Source organism: Cygnus olor, chromosome 2 (assembly GCF_009769625.2).
Source record: "Cygnus olor isolate bCygOlo1 chromosome 2, bCygOlo1.pri.v2, whole genome shotgun sequence".
In the NCBI taxonomy this organism is placed as follows: domain Eukaryota; kingdom Metazoa; phylum Chordata; class Aves; order Anseriformes; family Anatidae; genus Cygnus; species Cygnus olor.
This window is the reverse complement of record NC_049170.1, coordinates 53,966,905-53,990,122: the sequence shown is the minus strand read 5'-3', so window position 1 is coordinate 53,990,122 and position 23,218 is coordinate 53,966,905. Positions and strand designations below refer to the sequence as shown.

General features: G+C 43.6%; 1 protein-coding gene across 25 annotated transcripts in view; it reads left to right on the top strand.

The window, feature by feature from the left end:
- The window catches only part of ATXN1 (ataxin 1), a 214,620-nt gene that overhangs the window by 40,662 nt on the left and 150,740 nt on the right, over positions 1-23,218 (top strand). For 19 of the 25 annotated variants that reach the window (XM_040546413.1, XM_040546404.1, XM_040546414.1 and 16 more), the window contains one exon: positions 20,175-20,301. The exons of 5 other annotated variants lie outside the window; for them this stretch is intronic. The gene's annotated coding sequence lies outside the window, so the exon portion shown is untranslated. Of the gene's footprint in view, positions 1-18,539; positions 18,685-20,174; positions 20,302-23,218 lie in introns of those variants that run through there. One more of the 25 variants, XM_040546426.1, reaches the window with a different exon arrangement.

Below are 23,218 nucleotides of genomic sequence, written 5' to 3'. Positions count from 1 at the left end.
AGTAAAAGTGTGTTTATTAATATTTTGGTGTGAAATTTTGTGTTGGGACAACGTATTTCATTATCTTGCTATCTAGTGTATGCATGCAGAACCAAAACCTCTTGACTTCAGCTTTGCCTGCGTGTTGGGCTAATGAGACCATAGTTTCAGACAACTCATGCTGAGGTTTCCCTTGTTTGCTTTTGGCCTGCACATCTAGAATCGGTCCTAGCCCAAGACAAGCATCCATGTGGGCAGTCTGTTGTTGGTGTACTGGGATTGAACCCCCTACGTGAAGTGCTGTTTTATAGCTTTCAGGTTAAAGAGAATGAGTTGTGAAGTTATGGCATTGCTCTCCTTCGGGTGAGGGGAATTTTGCCAGTGACTTCTGTGTGGATGGATTTTGTCCCTTTGGCCCTTTCCAGTGCTCAGATCCCTAAACCCTTTTCAAAGGAGAGCTTGGTGTATGCTTCACCGAGGACAGATGATTGGTGAGGGCTGCTCTGTGGTTAACTTGACTGCTGAGGTCTGCTTCTTACTGTCCTGAGCCCTTGGTCACATCGAACTTCTGTTAAAACTTGCGGTCTGATTAAAGTCACTTTGCTTTGAATAAATCTTGTAGAATTGGGCTTGTATATTGCTGTTGTGATAACTACCTTGATGTCATTGAAAATGGCCTAGGAATCAAGGTCAGAAAATGCAGGAAGAAGTTTTAGAACAAGTGGGACAGAAGTTTTTACTCATGCTCTTCTAGCAAAAGACTAGACACATTTACATTGCTGTGTCAATTCTCTTTTCTTAGGAACAAAATCAAACTCTTTTTTTATCAGGGGACCAAACAAATGACGTGAATGCTGCCTCTTGTAGACTTGTGTAGAAACCCCATCCTAATGTTAAACATGTAACATTTTTGAGACCAAACTGCTTAAAACTTTTCCAAAGGATATGTGCATTATAGATCTATTTGTGTGCTCAGACATAGCCTTTGAAGCAGCACCACCTGATCCACCAGGCTCTCCAGGCCTGTCTCAGCTTTCTGGGATGGAGAAAAATGCCTTTCTGTGCCCCTCTGCAGCAGGTCACATTGGTCAGAGGTTTGGTAGCTTCCTCTGGAAGGCACCAGACTGCATTTCAGCATTTCCCTGATGGTGTATGTGCTGATCAAAGAATTGGTTTGGATGGACTGGGCCTTTTGCTGCTCACAGTTTGGCCTGAAAACGTTCAGGGATTTGTTTCTGTCCCTGGGCAGGTGTGTCGCATCCTTTCCTGTTCCATCTCTCCTTCCAGTTCAGCTTGAAAGCTTTACAGTTCTGTGAATTGCAGTTGCTGTGTGTCCCCTGGGATGCCTTACCAAGCTTTGTTGGTCCCTGGTGTAAATAAATGGGGCTAATCATGGTCGTAAGCAAAATATCCCATTGTTTCTGAGAAGTGTCTTGTTTTCTGGTAAGCATAAATATGTTCCATAGCCCCAGACCACAAGCATATGGCCATTCTGCTGGCCGGGTGGTGGTGCGGGTAGGTTGCAACGGGGCTTGCTGCTTCGAGCCCTCGACCCTTTGGAGGTTGTGGAGTTGCCTCTGCGAGAATGCAACCCCAGGCTGTATATGGGGTCCTGTGCCGTAGCTGTGCCCGCAGGCAGACGGTGGCACGGGGAGACTTCCCCATTCCTGCTTTCGCTTGGGGAGCAAGGGAGGAAGCGAGGGCGGCGGCGGTGCCGTGCCCTCCTGCGTGGCAAAGCCAGGCAGCGCGCCTCCCGCCTCGGGACACGGGGCGAGATCAGCGCGGGCTTAGGTTTACCCCGTGGCTCGTTTTACCCGTATGCAAAATAGATGTGTAATGCTACCGGCCTTTGTTGTGGAATTGAGGCTTAATTAATTAATTAATTGATGTTTGCTAAATGCCTTGGGATCCGGGAGCTCGCCGCGCGTGCCCCAGAGCTGCAGCAACGCTTTGAGGTTGGAGTCATCTCCTCTCAGATGGTGAGATTTCCCAAAAGCCGAGGCTCCGGCCCCTCCCTCGCCGCCTTCCCTCCCGTTCTCGAAGGGAGCAGCGCCGTGTCGCGCGTTACTTCTACGGCTTGCTCCCTTCGACTTCTGCCTAAACAAATAAATAAATAAACAATGTGCTTAATGCAGTCAGCACGTAGGGCACTTGCCAAAAGAATTTCTCAAAGCAGCATAGCTGGGTTGCCAAATGTCGCGTCTTTTATATAAAGCATTCTTCAGGAAGCAAAGTTGCACAGGGAAAAAAAAAAAAGAAAATGAAAAGAAGAAAATGTTATAAAAACTATCACTGCAGTAAGAAACATTTTTTTCCCCCACAGGGAGAATGTCTGGGCCATGTCATGGTAAGATCAAGGGAGTCTATTTTTATTTCGTCTTAAAGGCCCATCTCTCATTTCTTTTCTGCACTCCCCCTCCCAAAGTGCAGCTCTTCACTGTGCTGGCTCGGAGAGCTCAGTTTAGATTAGCGTTCAAAGGCAGGGCTGTGGGATGGTCTTCTTGTATGTGAAAATATTTGCCAGTGGATTTTGGGTGGAGAGAAGGCTGTTTAAACAGTGTTGTTGCCAGAATGTTTATTAGTCTGATATGATTAATGATTGAGGAAAGCGAACGGAGATTTCTTTGCGGGGAGTGTGGGGGAGGCAACAAAACTTTGGCGTCAGAAAATAGAGCTGTATGTTGTAAGCGTGTGTTTTTGTTGAAAGAGCTTGTATATAAGTCCACGTAAACTTACAAACTGTATATGTGTTTCGTGTGCGTTCTGGTATCTCAGCGATTGCGAGCTGCAGTGGTTCGACTCCGGCTCGTCCCCGACGGGTGCGGTGTGCCCACAGGAGCTGCTGCATTTAGCACCCTGCCACCTGCCCGTGGCTGGTGGGAGCCAAGGCAAGGGGGCTTTTTCCTCTGAATCAAAGCTGTGTTTTGGCAGCATGGTGTCTTGAAGTGGCCATTCGCTCCTTATGGCGTCCTCGGTGCTGTGTGCTGGCCTGGTGTGTGCTTACAGCGTAAAGGCTAACGTGGTGCGTGGAGTTGGTATTGGGGTATTGGAGTGGAGGACTGGGGCTATATCAAAGTTACAGGACAGTGCTGAAGTTGGTTTTATGAACTGCACGCCATTACTAGTATTTAATAGCATAACATAAGCTCCTTTCAGCCTCACAACGCAGTCTCCCTGTGCTATAGCTGCCATATTGACTGAATACAAATGTAAGCTATATATAATACCATCTCGGTCCATATCCGTCACAATTCGTCTGAGCTTCCGTCAGGGTTACTACATGGCACCACAGAATAATTAACACAGTATGTATTAGCAGTATGTTCATTTGTCCTATATTTTGTCAAGAAGGAATCGCTAGCAATAATCTGATGGCAGGAACAGCTTCTGCTTTGGATTCTTAATGCCTATGTTGGAACAACCTGATAACTCATTGGCAATGGGTATTTTTAAGTTAGTAATGTTTGATCATCCAAAAATGTTATGAAAAAAGACTTTTTTCCTTCTTCCCCTTCCTTCTTCCAGGAGGGAAATTTGAGTTGTCTGCAGTGCAAAGTCCCCGTCTCTGGATGTGGTGTCGGTGGGGGAACTCCTCACCATACAGCTCATTGTGATAAGTGCTGGAGTTTCTTCAGGGTTGTGCTGTTTCAGAAACAGGGACCCTTTAATAACACTTCTTCTTCCTTGTAATTACACAGTTATGAAGTCTGCTCCCCTCCTTGGGTTGTAAGCACTGAGATTTTCACTGCTGCTGGTAAGAGGCCTGATACATGGCTTGTGTTGTACGTTGTGCTAATAAGCAAGGAAGGAAGGCCAATTAACGGGGGTAGTGCTGAAACTCAGGTGTATATGACGTCTTTTTAGAGTGCAAGTCATTTAACATAAGTCCCAGGTCGGAAGAAATTGATCAACGATTTCTGCTGTATATTCTTATGACCAGTGCAATGATGGTATTCCTCAGCAGTTTGCTGGACAGAAATGATGAATCAATATGGTGTCTATTGTATAAGCATCATTTCAGATTAATTTCTGAATCAATAAGTCACATAGTCCTTTAAATATATGAATGTGAAAATGGTATTTGCACAAAGAAAGAAAACACGATTGGGAACCCTTCCATTTTTGTTTAAGCACAGATGGTGCGGCGATGAGCACGGGAAGAACCTGAATCGGTCAGAGTTACACTAGCATTACGTTTGCCATGTGCTCTTTCTCTCTCACATTCCCTCTTAGTTTCTTCTTACGGTGTTTTTTTTTCCTTTTTTTTTTCATTGTAGACTTCTTTTTTTTTTTTCCTCAGCATTTTGCTTACATTGTCAATACTGCAATGTTTGTTCAGCTCAGACTGGGAAAGGTATTCGATTTTGCAGCTGACATTTATTTACAGGGTCACCTTTTAGTCTCCGTGTTAGGCTGCCATTCCTTGTGAACCATATATCGCAAGCAATGTAACCTGCTAGCTAAGAGGTCTCAGAGAAAACCATTGCTTTCTTGAGCCCCCAGTAGCAGTCAGATGGAAGCATATATTAGGTATTAGGTTATCGTTACTTTTTCTGGAGCTTCTATCAGTTGGTTGAGGCATAAGAAAACTTCAACACCTCATCTGGTTGAAGATTTTCTAGTTGTGCATTGTACTACTGTTGCAAAGTGTGTAGCTTCACTGGTTTGGATGGTTTTGAATCTCCAAGAAAGTTTTTACTGGTATTTTTCTCCATTGCAAATATCTCCTTTGTATGCTGCCAGTAGTTATTCCTTTACTACTAGGAGCAGAGGGTACTGTGTCTTTGAATGTTTTGACATTCATTGCTTTAGTTCTTGAGTCATGTCTTATGTAAGTCTCTTGAGTAGGTTTCAGGTTGCTATTTAGAGGTGATGATGTGCTTTGTGTGTAGAGATCATGGAGGCAAGGAGCTCTAGGCATCAATTGTCTTGCTTTCTTTGTCCTGATTATGTTTTCTCATGATTTTTCGATACTTTGTTGTTTGTATGAACAGCCATGAAAGGCAAAAAGTGAGAAAATGGATTCTTGGAGGATGTGTGCCCTTAAATGCAGCTGTAGGCATGTAAGTAGTTAGATTTTAAATTTTGCTGGTTATCTAAGTGATTTAAAGAAAACAAGCAAATTGCTAGTTATTTCCAGGTGACCTGCCCCTTGAATATTAGCCCATTCCTTGTTAAGGAGCTCCAATATGAATGTAGGAATGTAAGTCCAGGTGTTCAGGTTTGAACACTTTACGTAACGTCAAAAGAAGGAAGTGGAAAGGGGAAGAGTTGAGAGGTAAGGAACAAGTAATACATGGCTTGTGGGGAAGCCTCTGGTATTCAAAAAGTTACTCTAGGCTTGAACATTTTCAGCTTCTTAAAATACCAACTTCTTGCACCACTCCATTTGACTGTTTTATCATGATCTTTAGGCTTCTCCTTTACTTTTCCTTACAATTCTGTGAGCTAACAATTTAAAGGGGGAGAGCAAGAGAGAGTGAGTGTGACTTAGATTCTCACATTATCAAGAACGGTGAGGGTTGGGAGAAAAGGTCGAATTTGTGAATAATACCATGAAAAAAAAGTTCAGAACCTGGAACTACTCCAAGCCATGGGAGATGCTGTAAAGTTTTATGCCTTGTTTGTATAAGATGATCAGAAGGTTATTTTCTTCTTTCCTCAGAAAAAAAAAAACTGACTCTAGATCTACTTGAAATCTTGCAGGATTTGCTAAAAATCATGGGAATTGGTATCAAAAGTCCAGGGTGAATGCAGCAGTTGACTCTAGATAGATGATTGTTTTGGCTCTCTGTCTTCATACTTCTAAACTTCTTCTATTAAAGTGTTTGTTATTAAAGTTGTAAGATGCCTTTAGAGTCTTTGTAAGTTTTCTTGAAATTGTCTGCAGAAAAAATGATACAGGACTGTGTTCTTCATGAAAATCTTTAAGAACTTAGACTGTGTTTTCTACATAATCATCAAGAACACAAAACACTTCCCATCACAAGCGCTTTGCTTGTTTGGTAGGTTTATTGTCAAACAGGGATGCAGATTTGGGGCTTATTGTGACTTCCTCTTGGTATTTTGTACTTGTAGTTGTGTACCTGTAGGATGCTTATTTGACTTTTGAGTAAAATGCTGTGTAGGGTTCGAGGGGGAGCTAGGTTCAGAATCCTAAGTGTACATGTGAGTTTGAACAGTACAGCGCCCAGTTGGTACCTGATCTGTAACGTGTGGTCTCTTACTGGTGTCTGTCAGGGGGGCATTGCTATATGGCACTAGAAGAACTTGCAGTCTTCTGATAGTAGTAGTGATCTTTGCCTGCCTTGTTAGAAATATGCTGAGTGGGCGTTTCAGGGATGAGATTTATTGCTTACTTTAGCAAGATCTGCAAACAATATCTGACTTCATAATTTTGCTTTTTGCTTGTAATTACACGTTATTTCTTTTTGGTAATGCCTTCAGAACTTCTCAGTTCATTATCAACTCTCAGAACATAATTTAAGGAATAATGTGTATCCTGACTGGTCATAACGAGGCTGAAATTCCATCTTGGGCTTCTGGTGTCATCACAGAACCGGGATGGAATTACAGCTTTAATTTATGTACTATGGGGGATACATTATTTATTACTATGCATTAGAAAATGATTAATCTCTGCTTGTGTTGCAAGACTATCCTACTGCTAAAAGTCCCCAGGAAGTGCTGAGACATTGTAGAACTTCTTGTGCAGATTACAGCTTCATGAAGCTGCCAAAAAGGCCACTGCATTATTCAAAAACTGCTAGAGGTGATGAAAATTTACGAAGCCACTACGGGGTTTTTCCTAACTAGCAGAATTCCTACAAGGTTTTCATTTGCTAAACCTGAGCATTTCCCTACCTTTAGTCCCTTTTAAGTGTTACATTTCACCTAAAGTCCTGATCAGACGAAACAAGTTGAGCAGCGCCGTGTTTTGAGGACCCTGATTCAACAAAACACTTTAACCATAGTCAAGCTCCACTGGAGGCAACGGAAATTGGTTTGATGAATCAGTTCTTTAATTTCTACTTCTTTGCTTGTTCACAAAACCTATTTCTTAGTCCTTCACTTCCCAAAATTGTGCGTGTGTGTGCATGCATGCATCCATGAGTATGGGGAAGCAGCACTGGAGCAGTATGAATGGGTAGAAAATTGCAATAAAATCAACTGATTCGTCCAGTTTTCATTCCAGTAAGCACATTTTTAATGTGTTATGCTCTGATAACGTTCCATTTTTGTGAGCTTTTTCTGTACTAGAAAAGTCAGTAATCAGGTTCTGGTACGTAATTAATAATGCTGTGTGACTAGTGGTAGTGTCCACAGCTCTGGCTGTTGACCTTGAGTCACCGCATTCCTCCATAGCTGGTTTTCAGTGGGGTTTAGCCTTTCTGCTGGAGCAGAGAATTTGTCGCTTTTCCTTTTACAGTCTGCGGACATGAGTTTGTACAGAGAGACCTAATACCAGCCACTACGCCGAGCAGCTGTTACCAAGTAACATAACTAATCCCTGCCTCTTCATAAAATGAATTTGAGACTTGGAGGGGGGGGGGGGGGGGGATGGTGCAAATTTGCTTTTGCAAGTGCTGTGCCCTGGTTTGGAAAAAAAAAAAAGAGGAAAAAAAGACCCAAACCCTAAAGGTTTGTAGGAATTCTAATTAATAAGCCCAGCAAAATGTCTTCAAAGTGCTCGGCATTATTAGATCTGAAGAAGAGAACTAGATATTTGTAAAAGATCAAACAGATACAAATACCTTAAGAAAAGAAGTCACTGATGTAAATTAAGTGAATACTTTATACTAGTACAAAAGTATTATAAAAAATTAAATACTCCCACTTTCTAAGGCAGCATTTTTATCTAAGGCTCTGATGACATGTATAAACCACTCAAGTTTCAGTCTTGTGGGTTACATTGTCACCAGAAGCTCTGACTAATAATACAGTAAAGTCTTACAAATGACAGTTGGATATAGTATGACTCTAAATGGCATTTTTTGTTTTCTTATTATTTCATATGTTTAAGAAAAAAAAGAGAAACTCTCAGTGCCTACTGACTAATTGGACCGAACAGAGGGGAGTGTTATCCTCGATCTAATTTGGGTGGCCATATTGTAAATCACAGATGTGGAATGTAACACCCAGTGACAAAGTGGATAATCCTTACATCCTTCGGGTGTAAGAATCTTGAAGCTGGTGTATAGAAAGACGTACAAAGCACGCCGGCAGCTCTCCCCCACGCAAAATTAAAATAATTGTCATTTTTGCAGGGAACACCATGGGAATCAGAATTAGAGACAACCAGCCTCTTCAGTGTGAGAGCTGAAGAGATGGCTGCAGTTTCTAGGCAGAGTTTCAGCCCGCTAGAGCTGTATAAATAGATCACTGGTGCCATGCAGATCTGCTCGGGACCAATCGCTGTTCCCTTCCACATCACGAGGAGATGCAGAAGAGCAGTCCTCTGCGGCTACCTGTGCTGCGCCTCTCACGCTGAACAGATAGGTTGGGGCTTCTGAGGGCAGAAAGGCTCGCTCGGATGATGCTCTCCCCTCACAAGCAGCCTGGCTCGAGGCTTCTGCAGTTACAAGCCTGTGTTTTAAAGCCTCATTTAGATCTTAAATTGGACATGGCATTTGTGCTAGCTTTCTGAATGAGTTGCAGCCTTGGGAATCCGGTATCGTGTGAATCGAGATAGTATGTCACATCACTAGAGAGGAAACTAGCTGTTAACCATTGGGGGAATTGGTTAGTTGTGGTATGGCAGAGGCATGAGATCAGAGCGTCTTCCTAAATCCTGAGCATGAATTTTACACGTACAGCTGCGTTTCTTTTCTGCCTGCTGGTTCGCTACGGGTATTATTGTCAGTGTTGCGTGGGGAGGGGCTTTTAAGTTTGCGATGAGACACAGAAATGAGGAAGAATGCAGATATTTAAGGGTAGGTTTCTCAAGGTCCTTAAGCTCATTGCCTCTCCTGTTGGCTGTGGGGTTAATTGTGTTGAGCCAACACGGTACAGAAGCGTTGGATCCTGCTGCTGGAGGCCAGGAGTGACGCCCTGGATGTGCGCTTCTGCGCAGATGTGTGGGACTGAATCCTCAGTGTTTGTGAGAAGCATCATGTTAAAAGCAAGCTGGAGGAAAGAGAAAGAATGACAGTAGGTCTTAACATAGGATTAGGGTCCGATAACTTCTTGGCACAGATGCCCGACTCTGGGAAATGAGCCTTCAGGTTGCATTGTTGTACTCGCAGGAAAGCGTGCCAGCAGCACTGCGAGCACTGCCCTCTTTCTGTGCCTGCGGAGGTAAAGCAGAGAGATGCGGCTCAGTTCACCCTGGCCACAGGGTTAGAGCCGGTCCTGGCTTTGTTCTTCAGGGCGTGAGCTGTTTTACTGCCCGAGTTTTCTTTTTCGATGGGTAACAATCGGATAATCCGGCTGCACTGTGCCGGCACTTGGGGCTGGGTTGTGCTTGCCTTGGTGCACTGCGTGAGCTCCCAAAGTTGTGTAATTGCAAGTTTACTGTCATACTGCGGATGACTGATGGCATAATTTGTATTTTCAAAATACATGAAGGAGCTCAGCCTAATCAGGTGGTGTGGTAAATATTTCCAGGAGATAAAAACAGAGTATCAGGGCAGGGAACGGAGTTATAAACTTCCTTTAATGAGCTGCATATTGTTTGATCATGTTTTTTCATATACATGAGCTTCTGCATGCCAAATTCTAGTAATAATTGGCAGCTACTTCACAGTCCTAGAGAAATGATACTATAAATACTGGAAACAGTCAAAACGAGTAGATGTGTCAGTTTGCCTTTCAGACTAATGTGACTAACAGGTGATTAGCGCAAACAGTAGAAGGCCCATTTGTTCTTCTCCTTGCTCCTGGAAATACAGGGAAAGGGGGAGCTGGAGGAGCGGAGAGGAGCTGCTCGGCTCCCGGGACGGCTAGCAGAGGTACCGCTGGCTGGCTTGGGTTACAGGTCTGGCTGGGCAGGCGTTTGGCTTCCAAATCCGAGCAGTCCTGCTCACTTCTTGAAGTCCCTGACATTAAGCACGTGAATGGATAGGTTTGGGGCTTGAAGGAGCCTCCTGGGCTTATTCGGGAGAATTTCCAGCAAAACCTGATGATGGAGGAAAACCCCCAAATTACAAGCCTTTTCTCACTTCCAGTGGGTAGCTCGTGGTGTTGATGGCATGTAAAGTGGAGGGAATCCGCATCCATTTGTTCATACATGCTTCGGTGTTCCAAAAAAGATGCAGCAAATGAAAATATCTCATGCCTTACATGCTGATCAACTGCCATTATTTTTCAAAGACAGAGATTTTAAATAGCAAATGTTAATTTGAGGAGGCTTTTAAGATACATGGAAAGCACTTCTGAAAAAATATTTAAATGACAGTGAAGGATTTTTGTTTTCTGTTTAGCTTTTTTCTACAGTACAAATGTGCCAATACTCAGTGAAACTCACACTCATAGGGATTTGGCTGTGCGGGAAAGTATCCCTCCTTCACAATGTTTTATTGCAGATCAGCTTGTTTTTAATGATAAGGAGAAGATCCCAGTAATAACTGTGAAGAGGCCTAGGTATGATCATGGGTGGATGATTTTTTTTTTAATAGAGTTTGGATGTCTCTCTGAAAATGCTACACTGCAGCTTTTGGGGCTGGATAATGCTCACGAGCAATGGAAGGGTGATTCCCACTTCATAAGGGATTTTAGGCTGAAATTGTATAGTCTCTCATATGGATTAGCATAAGTCTAAAGGCACTTAATGGTCTTTGCTGATTTTTAAAATCTCTGACTTCGTGCTTAAAGCCTAAATTGGTTAATGTGGTTCATATTACATTTGAATATATACCCGGTCATCGAGGCATGTGCATTTTAGCATAAAATATGAGTCCAGGGACTGGCACGAGGAGGGGTTTTGTAGCTTTTCAGACACTGCAGTATTTCTTTTAAAGTGCTTATGTGGTGATCATTAGCTCTATTTAGTAACATTCCCCTTGCTGAAAGCTGGATGTTGTTTTTTCCACCCCTTGGAAGGGAACTTGTCCAGTTAGTTTCCTCGCAAACCTCGGTGATTCTGCAGAGACTGGCTGCAGGGTTACTTTCATTTTGTGCGGGATGGTGGCGGTGGGAGAGTTACGTGGTGCTGCAGTCACTGGCTGTAGACACCGAAAAGAAACCCTGGGTGTGAGATCGAGGAACGTGGAAAGGACAGTGTGAGCTGAAGATGTGCTCTGGTTGGCACTGGAAAATGAAGCTGTGTTGAGTTCTAGCTTTGGGATGACAGATGTTTGCAGGCTGAAAGCAGTTTTGTCCCAGGTCTGAATAATTGCTGAAGAGATTAGACTGCTCTCCAGCCCATGTGTCCTACATAAGTTGGAGGTTTGGTGTTTTTACTGTTTACAAACTGTTCACCAAAGCAAATAAAGCGTACATAACAATATGCAGCATTGTGAATTTTCCACAAACTTAGCTTTGTTCCTGATGTTGTCATTATCTATCTTATATTATGAATCACATTAAAGAAAAATACCTTGTTTCAATTCTCCAGGGGAAAAACCCTTTTTCTACCTCACCTCCCTCTAAAAACCCCAGACACCTACTTGTCCTGTGTCATCTGAAGCAGATTTGAATCTGTTATCAGTACCTAAATCTACATATACACTTTTCCTGTCTTGCATAGGAACAAAATGTTGTCCCACTTTCTGTATTTGCAGTTGAGTGGTATCACAAACAAGTTACAGTAGTAAACTGAATGCGTTAAAGAAATGGAACAGAGGAAAGATTACAATTTAATTCCCCAGAAAACACACCTAATATTATTCATAAGCAGAATGCAACTCACAGTAAGTAAAAGTAAAGCTGTGTTTCAAACCAGCATAAGTAAAATAAATCTCTCTGGGCAAGACTATGCTTGGATTTAGTGCTAATTAATCTCGCAGAATTGGCACTACAGTTCTGAATTTTAACATCAGGTCCGGTTGTTTACCTTTCTTGCCAATCCAACATTGCTTTTCATGGGCCAAGACTGATATTTTAGCTTGTTTTCTTTCCGGAGCATGCTATCTTTCTCTTAGTCTCCCTGTAATGACTTTGGAATCCGCTGGCCAGTTTCAGCTAAATTTAACAGAAAGGTTGAGATCACAAAGACCTTGAATTCCTAGCAGTTTTATGAAACAGACAGTTGGATGTAGGGCAGCGACAGAAATCGGTGACCTTTCTGAAGGAAAGGCTCGCCCATGTTGTTGCAGATGGGAGGGGGCTCCCAGGGCAGGGCTAGCTTTACTCAGATCGTGCCTCTTACCGTGCCAGAGGCAAAGGCACCAGAAACCAGCCTTCATGAACTCCACCGCTACTCGGTCTTTTAAGGAGGGAGAGTATCTTTTGCTGTACTGGCCCAATAAATGTCGTATTTTTAGGTTTCCAGCTTCCCTCTGTGTTCTGAGCCAGCAGCATGCTCCTTTCCCATGTTCTGCAGGTAGCAAATGGAACCAGAGAGAGACAAAGTGACGTGGCCGAGGCTGGATGGGAGGTGTAATGCAGTGCTGACCCCTGCATCTGGGCTTGGAGCTTAGAGCCCAGCCTGTGGGACCACTCACCTCTTCTGTCCTGTGCTCAGAGTCCCTCATGAATGTGGTTTCAACACTCAGACCAGTTGTTAAAGGTCCAAAACCACCTCAGGTGGCTCTTGGAAATGCAAGGTGAGGGGTTAGGCACAAAGCTGCACTCTTAAAAATAAGCCCCATTAGAAAGCACGTGTCTCACTCGTGGAAACAATTGTCTTTGAGGGAAACAAACAGAGACTGATGATGATTTTGAGAGAGGGGACACACAGCATGTTGGCAGTCGTGACAGGGCCCGGCTTCCCCCGCTGTCCTTGCCCTTTTCATTCATGAAAACGGACAGTGGTGGTGAAGTGAGATTGTGGATTTTACACATACTTCCTCCGGGTTTTGGCTTCCGGCTCGCAGTGAGCTCAGAGTTGTCTCGTGTGCCGAGGGTCAGTGGAAGGCACGTGAAGGAAGAGAGAAGCTTTCAAGAAGTATCCGGGTACAAGGAAGGCGTTTCACTCGGCCTCGGCCAGGTCCTCAGCAGAGTGGTCAGTGTCATTCCTTGTCTGGAATTTGTTGTCAGGTCCAGAAAAGTTTAACAAAACCTGAGCAGAGGGAGCAACCAGCTTTAGTTTGTTTCCTGCACCAGGAATGCAAGGAGCTTTCCACCACCAGGTATTTCTTAGCAACTCCCAGTGAAACGCTTGTGTATTATGCTTTTGTTATTGCTAGGGGAAAAACGGCTTGTGAGGAAAGGATGCCTTTTTGCTTCTCGATAGTGTTTTCAACAGATGTGGTGGACTGTGTGGATGTGTGGCTTCAGGGTGGTGGCTTGCAAACCTCCGGGGGTGGAAAAGGTAACTGAGAAAGTTAGACATCATGTCACAGGATCCTTAGCTTTCCTGCACTGAAAAAAGGTGGGATGACCGTCTTACTACTTAAATCAATTTTGAGGAATTTCGAGGTTATGGGGGTCTTTTTAGTGACATTTGGAAAGAGCACGTAAGATCCACCATGAGAAAAATATCAGAGGATATTTGACTTAAGGTGGGATGTCAACGCAGTCACCTTAAAAAAGCATTACTACCTGAAATTTTCTGCTGGCTGTTTTTGCAACTAGTGCCTAAAGTTTACCATTTTCATGGAGTTCAGTGGGGGAAAGGTAGTATTTTTTTCTTTCATATCTGTTTTGTTTTACTTTTTCCTTTCTATAATGATTCTTTACTGTATAGTTGGAAGAAGATGAGAAAGTATTTTAAAGGTAAAGTAGGATTAATTTTATAACTCCAGAAATTGTTAGTTATTGTAGCTCAAACTACTTTGTTCTCTCTTCTATCTCCATTGTTCACTTTAAGATGCTATTGTTCCTGTCACTATTACACTGCTGTAATGTTAAATTAGAATATAATACAGTGTTCTTATTTTTCTGGTGGCATAATGATGCATGACAGCAAAATACTTTTTTTTTTTTAATGGTTATGACAACATTAGTAAGCGGCATGGAGTAAGTGGGGAAGATCTGTATGGTGGAGAACTTGATGCTGGGATCCTGAGGTTCACGTCAGGCAAATTTCAGGGTTGCTTTTACTTCTAAACAGTCAGGTCCCACTGACTGCATGCCCGTTTGTAGCTTTAGTTGTGCTCCAGGAGAACATGTTGCTTCTAGTTTAGTTCCTCCCAAGAGGGATTCAGTTCATGTGCTCCAGGACCACCCCGCAAGCTCAGGCAGGGGGGATCATCCGGAGGCTTGCTTCGAAAGCCATAGCCCTGAGTGGAGCAAAAGCAGAAATGTGGATGTGCCCTACAGAGAACCTGTGGGATAAAGGGGTAGAAAGAAAGGTGTATTTCAGCAATCTGATCTCGTAGTTGTACCAGTTAGTAAAACACATTTCATAATTTTTCTTTCTTAATGTTCTTCCCTTTTTTTCATAGTTATTACTGAAAGGGGAAGGTTGGTGTGAGTAGGCCTCAGAAAAGGAAGGTTGTTTTGAGAAGTTAGAAAGAAGAAATCTTCTACCGAAAGAGGGATCATATCTTCTTTTAGGAGCTTATACAATGGCAAGTGCACGTTAGATGCTTAACAAATAATGACCCATCCTTAACAGAGACTCACATTTGTGTTTGACTTGCTGACATTAGCATATGCCACAGCAGACAGTGCTCACATCCTTAAATGCAAGAGCGTGCTCAGATCCTGCACTGAACTGAGGTTATCAGTCATTATAGGACACTGGCTAGGCATCCGTAATTTAAAGGTGTGTAGGCTCTTTTTGGTGTGTGTCCTGAGGCAGGGAAGGAACATATGGTGTGGTGAGATGTAATGTCATATTATTGCTAGCATGACTTTGAAAAATATATGATGTTACCTTAGAGAGTAGGTGTGAGAGCCAGTCTGGCAGATGTGACAGTCCTGCTTTCTGGATCTGACAGTTGGCAGCCCTAAGAGCTTACTACCAAACCTGTAATTTATTGAAGTACTCGTATTACGATTTGTGCTGAAGAAAAGGAAGTAGAAGTAGAGATGACAGAGGCAGTAGCACAGTGCTTTAAGGAAAGGAAAAAAAAAAAGCCTGGGCAAGTAGGCTTATGTAAAAGCTTCATCTATTTCAGCGTCTTGTCTCTCCTTGATTAAAAGAGTAGATTTGGCTGCAATAGCCAACCATGCTTTGTAGCCAACCAACTCACTTAACCCAGGCAGAGGACAACATTTGTTCTTTGCCTGGAAGATTTTATTTGCTGGCCAGGCTGCCAGCATAGTCTTGCTAATCTTAAAATGTGAGACCATTTGTTAACTACAGTGGTGCTGAGCTGGTTGTGGCTTAGTCAAATTTCTGTTCTAAAAAAAGCTTGTGGTCAAACCTCCAAAGTTTCCTGCAACAAAGGTCGCCACAGGTTTCTACTGAAGCATCCTGTTTTCTCTGTGGCACTGGAGATATTTAAATGTATACGGAATATGGATTGTGTAATCTCCATATGTACCAGCAAATGAACGCGTCTCAAAATCCAACCTCGTATAGCTATAAGGTAGGCGAGCTGGTGTAAGTAAAGCAGAAATAGTAGGAAAAATACCAGATTCATCTCTCCCAAAGAACGTGTTTCTACTTTGTTCTACAGCCCTTGAATTTGAAGAGCTCAGAATGTACCTGGATACTGCAGATCATGTCATACTTCATTTTCTTAACATCTCTTTCGAAACTATACGTGGTGTTTAGCAGAGAGAGACACTAACTTGTTGCTTTTTGGGGACAGAGCACTGAAGTTTTACAAAAGATACTACTTTCCAGGCCAGGTCATCCTGCGAGGGTGCGAGCAGGTGGTGTTCAGGTGTTCGTATCTTGGCACTTTTTGCTTTCAGAAGAAGTGAGAGGAGGAGGTTTGCACCTCAGAGAGCGCAGGTGGTTGTACAGCAGGTCCGCTTGTGGCAGGATGAGCCTCAGATGCGTTTCTCCCAAATGTTGGTGCTGTACTCAGATCCTGGGATAATGAGGTACTTACAAAGGTGCCCAGGAGAGTCTGAGGTCAGTGTGTGGGGAGGCAAGGCTGATTATGACGTGGAAAGAAGGCCTAACATCCTTCTGCGTAAGCGGGAGAGCATGGCTCTCTATCGCCTTTTCTGCAGATGTGGGGACAAGAATCCTCCCACTGATGGGACAGGGAGTATGCAATGAGCCTGGTGCTGCCGTTTCCCCATCCTTCATAGCTTGTCCCAATATTCAGCCTACCCCAAATCCAAAAATGTGGCCAGGAGAATCACCTTCCCCTCCCCATCCACAGGAAACATAAGCTGAGTCTTTCTCTGTAGCTTGTCCTGGGGTTTAATTTCTTTCTTCTCTCGATTCTTTGTTTCCACTGCCTTGGTTTTTGGTTGGTGTTGATCATAGTCAAGTCATGCTAAAATAATTAATGTGCCAGTTGACTGGAATGGAAAATCAGCTCAGTCCATGCAGAGCTTTGAGAAAAGCACAAGTGCAAAATGAGGGAAGGCTGGGGTGAGAGGGGGGTCCCGCTGATGGCATTTTGCCAGGTTGCAACTCTTGAGAGGTTTTCTTAACGTCTCTGTCTGCCAAAGCAAGGGGGATTGTCTGTCTCAGCTCGCATTAAAAAGCAAAATATTTCTGCTTTGTAGCTGCAGAACAGCACAGCACCTGTTGCATTCCTATGGCTCTGGAGGCAGAGGGAAATACCTTGAGATTTTTGTCTGGCCTCAGAGCTTGTGTGGGAAGTAGCATGTTTGGGGGAGATATGTGCTGATTGATCATCACTGAATTTCCAGGGTACTGTAGCAGTACAGCATGCTGTAGGTTTGATGCAACACTGTTTTTAGGGAACTGTGGCCAAATTCAGCTTCTTTGCAGCTGGTAGGGTCAATGCCATGTGTGCGGGAGGAGGCAAGGGGATCCGGACTTCAGAATAAGTCTGGAGTCTGTAATAACGGTGCACTGCCTCATTTATCGCACCGAGAAGAATGAAAAGAGCTGACAAAATACTCGTCTAATTTGCTTGAAGCTGCATCCATTTCTCCAGAAGGGGGAGAGTGGAGTAGTCGGAAGCTGGGAGGAATGTGCCTGATGCAGGACTGTCTTTCCTCCCTGCCTCAAGCTGAGGCACGGTGCAGGAAAATCAAGGCATTTAGAAATAGGCTGTCAAATCTACTTGCACGTGTTTTTGCAAAGTCCATCACATCTGACTGTCGAGTGTGCGACCGAATCGTTCCATGTTAAGATTTTACTGTTGTTTTTAATAGCGTTCAGTTAATGTGATCAAATGTCATAAACGCACAGAGGTGCGAGCCGCGAGCAGCCGGTCGCTGCAGGAAGAGCACACGTGCACATGGCAGGCCTGCCGCTGTCTTCTGAGCTTGAAATTTGGCTCACAGTATCATGATGTGGCAAAAAGAAAAAAAAAAAAAAAAAAAAAAGGAGGGCAGGACCAGTTTAAAGTTTTTTTGCTACTCTGAATTTTTAGCGTTTTATCCTTGGTTGCATAAACTGTATGTAACCCCCTTTTTTTAAAAAAAAAGCAAAACAAAAAACAAAACAAAAAAAACAACCTTCCATCACATTTAAACCACTTTCCGTTTGGCAAACCCAGATTTGTTGCTCCTTTTTCTGTAAAGATCAGATGGGTAATGGGAGCTGCACAGCAAATTAATGTATGCTACTCGAGATAGTAAAATGCAGGGCTACAATAGGCCTTTTCTCAGCAGCTGTAAAGCTGTTGTGTGACTACAGTGAATCCATTCAGTCTCCCCCACGCTCGCCGGCAGCACCCAGGAGAAGGGAGTCGTACGAGCGGAATGAATGTCCAGCAAAACAGCTCCAGAGAGGGACGGACTGATGCCCGACTCCTCGTTTTGGCTTACAGGGTCGTTTTCTGGGGACGTGAAGTTTCAGTTTCAGATGAGTTAAGAGGTACCTGTTAGTTTGTCCGTGTTACCACGTTATCCACTAATTCAGCAGGGCTGTCGTGTCTCTTGCAGCGACCCGCTGAGCTGGGGGAGCGCTGTTATCTTCACCGTGGAGAAAGGGGAAACTGAGGCACAGGAAAATGGGGGTTAAGCGATGATGTGCTTTTGGAGCCAAACTCTGGTACTTAAAAGGCGCTGGAGAAGCTCAAGTGTCATTTACAGCTATTTCAGCCCTTCAGGAAGCATCACGTATCATTTGCCCGTAGGTCATGCAAAAAGTCTGGAGGGTAGCTGGGAATCTGTCCCTCAACCAAGAGTATTTGTCTCTGTAACAGAACATTAAAAATGTAAGTGTGTACGTGAGAGGAGGAGGATTTTACACTGATTTCGATCTTTAAATATAGAGTCCCCAGCCACCCTGTACTTGAATTGGGGAAAAAACGAGAGGCAGAAGCTGGTTGATTCAGTGGGGTGACACTCCATAAAATAATCCTTCTAACACTTTTTCTTAAATTAAGAATCGTTTCTAGGTGGCATGAGTCATGGACAGATTGTCCTCGTTTCACTTTGAACTTCCAGCCTTCGGTGGATTTGTGTCACAGCTTCAGAGGGCTTTGTCCTCTTCCTACAAGTCTGTAGGCTCGGCTGCTGCAGCCTTTACTCATGTTGAGTGAGAGGAGGCTCCTTGGAGAAAGCAGAAACACAACATAAGCGAGAAGAAACACGGTGGAGCGGGGCAGCAGGGTAACTTAAACAGAGTATTTTGGGGTTTGTTCATAATGTAAGCAGCTTTGTGGAATGGTGAAGTAGGTGCAGCCCCTGTGCAGGTATTAAGGGAAGTCCCCTTTGCCCCTTCTTTGTGCATTGGTCTTTGTTCTGAGTTTGGGGTTGTTTGCTGGGGGCAGGGAGGGATAAGAAGCGACGAGGAAAGCTTTACTTTTTGAATTTCTGACCACTTTTGGGAAACTTGTATTTTCTGAAGTATGTACAACGACCGAGGGCTGTGGATAATGTCTCCATTTCTTAATTAGAAGCAATGGAAAAAATTATTCAGAGCTGTCTGTCTGTCGCAGCTGAGGGGGGAAAAAAAGGCAACATTTTGGCTTAAATTCACACAAGGTGAGACTCTCTTCTTTGTCACGTTGTGAAAGTTTGTTGGCTTCAGTGAGGATAGTCACAGGTGTAGCCACGGGAATGGTTTGCCGTTCAGGGCTGTTGCAGCGCCAGGCTGAATATCGTTGGCGGAGCTAAAAATGGTGGGGAGGGAATAACTGGGATGCCTGTGATCCAGAGGGGCCATGCAAATGCAGGAGCACGCTCTCCAAGGGAAAGTGAACTCTGCGCTGGCTGGCAGCGTCTGCTGCTCGTAGCCAAGGGATTTTCCTGCTGACAGAGCCCAGTTTGGCGGCTTACAGCTGCTGGGCTGTGTCACTGCAGGTACGGGAGAGGGAGGGAGAAGGGCAGATCCGCGGGGCAGGGGGCAGAAAGCACGCTGGTGCAGCACAGCAGCACGCCTGTCACCTCCAGACCCATTCAGACCTTTTTTGGCGATGGTGGAGAATGTCAAAATTGCTCGTGTTAGGGACCTGCCAGTTTCTCTTACTCATTTGCTTCGTCGCTCCTCCTCCTCCCTTCCTTCCTCCCTCTCTTCGGCCAGGCTGGGTCGTGTAGTGCAAACTCTGCGCAGGTTCTCCAGCACGACCACTGCTTCCCCACGCCCATACTGCAAACATACGCAGGAACTGGATGTAGGGAGCTGGACGTCTACGCAGCATTAGTAGTAATAACATTACTAGTAATAACCATAATAATAATAAAACCGATGATTGCTCTCCCGTCTAACAGTTCGATACTTTACAAAATGATATTTTTTTTCATGATTTGCATCTCTGGGCTTTCTTCCCTTTTTTCCTTCATTATTTTGTGGAGTCTGGTTATATACCAGATCATATGTTAAATGAGTACTTTGTAGCATGCTACTGTACAGATTTTAAAAATAACATGGTTTTGAGTGGTCTTAAATAGCTGTTTTTTTTTTTTTTTTTTTTTTTTTTTTTTTTTTTTTTTTTAAGTACAGCCCACAGGAGAGTGCTTCTGCTGTGGGGAGTTACCACACTTGCTTTAGATAATGAAATATACATTGGAGAAAGGTCAGGGATTTCCCCTGAGCCACCCACCAATCACTTGAAATGACATTTTCATTCTGAGTGTTTCTTGGTTTGTTTTTGTTTAAGATCCTGGAGCCCGGGGAAGAGTTTTAAAGCAAAACATCAGATAAAAAGGCTGCAACATCTCACGTGAGAGAGGGGATAGAAGAAAAGAGACTTACAATAGCATCCTGAAACACTCATATGGTTTGAGGTGAGTGATTGGAGGGTCTTGCCATAGTTACAGTTAGTTTGTAATTAGGTTACTCATTGTTTACCTCAGAGTGTCATGATATGTCTGTCTGTGGCAATAAAAACAGCTGAGAGAGGGAAGCAGAGAAGTTTAATGGCAAATCCAGAAACAGCAGTCAAAATATATAATGCACTTATCTTTTTGAAAATGGGCCCCATGAGTTCTGATCCTGCAAACAGTCGATTGTTCTAACATTTGTCAGGGTTGAACCCTGTTTAAATCAATGAGGCTATTCTCCCTGAAAGTTAGGCATGTGCCTAAGTATTTCCATGTTTGGCATCTATATAACATGGAAACTCTGCAGAAGAAAGCTACTGAATGAAATACAATGCACAGACAGAAAAATGCATATACAGATATCTTACTGTTGGTGATAATGTCATGAGTAATCTGATTTTACAGCATTCTGAAGTGATACTTCTGTATTAAATACATAGTTCTCATTTTTATGTTTAAGCACCTTGTTGGTGCTTACCAAACTTCTTAACAGAGCCTTTAAGTTCACCACCAGCTTTAATAATATGTCCACCCTAATTGCTTCATCAGTGTGACTTTGAACAAGCTGAGTTAAAAGTATGAAGAAAATAATGTTGCTTTTCATAACTAGAGTTGCATATTGCACTTGGATGTTTGAATAGCAGCAGAACCAAGAGTTCCCTGACTGAGGCTGAATTGTGTTGTCTTGAGTTATTAACTATCTTTAGTAAAGACAACTAATTATGAATTGCGATGAAAAGCCCACCTTTTCCCTCTGGTCTTTGTTGTGTTTTTTCTTCATTTCTCTCATTAGAAAAGAATGACCTCTGAGTCTTTTTTTGATTTTGTTTTTGTTCAGTAAAGAGCAAATGTTACAGTTGTAAAACCAGCCACTGAAATGTTGCCTAAATGAAAACAGAAAAAGAAAAAGAAAAAAAATTAAAATTCAAGTTATTTATTCCCTTCTGCCCCATGAGTGTGCTGAAGAAGACGAAATTGCTGTAAGAAACCCGCAGAGTGAAAAGGACCAACATAACATGGAAGAAGCAGAGGATATAGCCTCACCACTGTGCAGAATATCAAAACCCTTTGGCTTGTGGCATTTGCAGACATTTGTTGCTTACCAGGTTGCAGAAGAGAGGAGAACATAGCTGGCCCCTGGTGATTGCTCTGTATTTGCTTTGTAGGAATAGAGCTATTAAATTTCTTTTGAAATCAACAGGCTCTCTGCAGGGAGCTAAATATTTCCTTTCTGGTCAGTGGACTAGAGCCATTGCTTGGGAAATTGTACTAGTCCTGTAGGCATTTGTACTGATTTATCCAAAAAGTTAGAAACTTTTGCAAATCAGTGTAGACAACCCCTTTTTATATGCAGTGCTTGCGTTAGGGACTGTGAACCCAAACAGAAATACAAGACTCTTTCAGTAGGAGTCTGAGGCAATTTTTGTAGTTATGAAATGAGGTATTAATGCAAATATATTTGCAACTGCTGCAGTATGACATTTAGGAGCTGTGGTTCTTACCCTCCCCACCTTTCTTTTCCCCTCTCTCCTCCTGTCCCTGCAGCTCAGGTGGGAAAACACTTGCTCTCTGGAGCTCACCCTTTTCCAGGCACAGGATGGCAACTGTGGCCAGCCTAAGCTGGTGAGAGAGGGAGGGTGAGCCACAGCGGACCATGTGTGCTATCTCTGAGCCCACCTTGCTTTCTCTCAGTCCCCCTTTTCTAGTAGCAAGCATTCCTTCTTAGCTCTGCTGTGTGCAAGTCACCACACTTTTATTCCTGTCTTTTTCATTCATGTCAGACCAGGATAACATGCGTGATTTTCCTTTCACAGCAGCCTTCTTGCTGCTCTCTGAGGAAGCTCATGTTGAAGTTCAAGGGAAGGTATCTTCACAGCATCTGCGTAGCCTTTATAATCATTTGATCAGCTCTCGGTTGCAGTCACAAAATTGTTGAGTCTTGTTTAGTTTTTGTTGTGTTCGGGAGTGGAGGAGCTTGTTGGCAGAGTATTAAAGAAAGAGAGGTTCTTTGGTGGCAAGAGATGCATTTTAAGATGTATTAAATTGTACTGCTACTCCTGCCCTTTCTTGATGCTTGTTTTCAGCATGTGAAGAAATAATGTCCCCATCTGCGTGCCCAGAGAAGGTCCTGTGATGCGTGCCAGGGAGTTACGTGGGTGCAGAGCAGGCGGAGGGACCGACTTTCTCCTGCCTTTTCTCTGGGACCAAATATGGGGGACTGAGCCTGCCCAAATTAAACACATGCCTGTTTTGTTTTGCCTTTATTTGCTCTTCTTTCAGCTGACAGTGTGCCATGTTCAGATGGCTGTGATCAGTCGCAAATTGTCCCCCGTCCATGCTCCTCAGCTCTCCTAAACCATTAGTTTAGTGGAGCTCTTCAACAAAGATGGCACCAGTTCGATTTTTTTTTCCCTAGCTAATGGAAAAAGAGTTTGTTTGTTTGTTTGTGTTTTTCCCCTCAAGTCAGCTGCATTTGTTCCCAAAGCAACTTGTGTTAAGTGGAAATGAGGCTTTGATAATATGTGTGCTTGCTGGAGACTTGCTTAGATTTTTTCCCTGTATATGGATCTTTTCAATGGGGCGCCTCTATTGTGCAGCAGAAAGAAAGTGCACGGGCTGCCAGGCACATAATGGAATTGTTCATTTGTTTATGTAAGTGTGTGTAAGCCTTTGTGAAGAGGAGGTGGTGGGGACAGAGAATGGAGACCTTCACTGCAGGGAGCTGCGAGTGTCGTGGCACAGCCCAGGGCCCCTGTTCAGCAGGACACGGCCGTGTCTGTGATGCTGCTGGTGCACGTGTTGTGTTTAGCACTGCTGGGCATCACCTGGGATTTTCGCTTCTGAGCCTGTCACACAAAAAGGGGTGAAGCCGATGCGGCCG